This window comes from Fukomys damarensis, unplaced genomic scaffold (genome assembly GCF_012274545.1).
Source record: "Fukomys damarensis isolate Sample0158 unplaced genomic scaffold, DMR_v1.0_HiC HiC_scaffold_34, whole genome shotgun sequence".
Lineage (NCBI taxonomy): Eukaryota > Metazoa > Chordata > Mammalia > Rodentia > Bathyergidae > Fukomys > Fukomys damarensis.
In genome coordinates this window covers 24,157,028-24,157,555 of record NW_022900946.1, presented here as the reverse complement: position 1 = coordinate 24,157,555, position 528 = coordinate 24,157,028, and the positions used below count along the sequence as shown (strand labels likewise).

Below are 528 nucleotides of genomic sequence, written 5' to 3'. Positions count from 1 at the left end.
CACCTGGGGGGGTGCTGCGGAGGTGACACAAATAGATCCAAGGGAAGTCACTTGGTCCTTTGTGTTCAGTCCCTGCTGAAAGGGAAAAGGCCCTACAGGCACATCCGGGCTGGGGGCCCTGGGCCCTTCACCTGTCCTCCCAGGTCTGTCGGAGGGATGGGAAGAAAGGCAGCGTCCGAGATCCCTCCCACCCACCCCCAACCCCGGGTCGGAACAAAATTGGCACCTGTAACGTGCCCACTCCCCAGTGGAGTTCGAGAGCCCCACCCGCGCCATGGTCAGTGCCGTACACAAAGGAAAACTCAAGTCCTAGTGCTTGTCATCTGTTCAGGGCTGGCCGCGGGCGTGGGTGGTGGCAATCGGAGGACCAACTAGACTGCGGGCCGGTCGGGTCTGTAGCAGTCCGACGTTCCGTGGAGTTCGTGCTGGGCGCGACCCAGCGGTGGCTGCGGTCCACGCGCAGTTCCCCAGGCCGCTCCTCCAATTCGCGGGCTTGGCTGCAGGAGGGGCCCCGCCGCGCACTGCTCC

General features: G+C 64.4%; 1 long non-coding RNA gene across 2 annotated transcripts in view; it reads right to left on the bottom strand.

Moving 5' to 3' along the window:
- Positions 1-522, bottom strand: part of LOC117284113 — a 5,808-nt gene extending 5,286 nt beyond the window's left edge. For both annotated transcript variants that reach the window (XR_004515183.1, XR_004515182.1), the window contains exon 1: positions 4-522. This is a non-coding gene — a long non-coding RNA (uncharacterized LOC117284113). The remainder of the gene's footprint in view (positions 1-3) is intronic.
- Between the last annotated feature and the right edge of the window lie 6 nt (positions 523-528).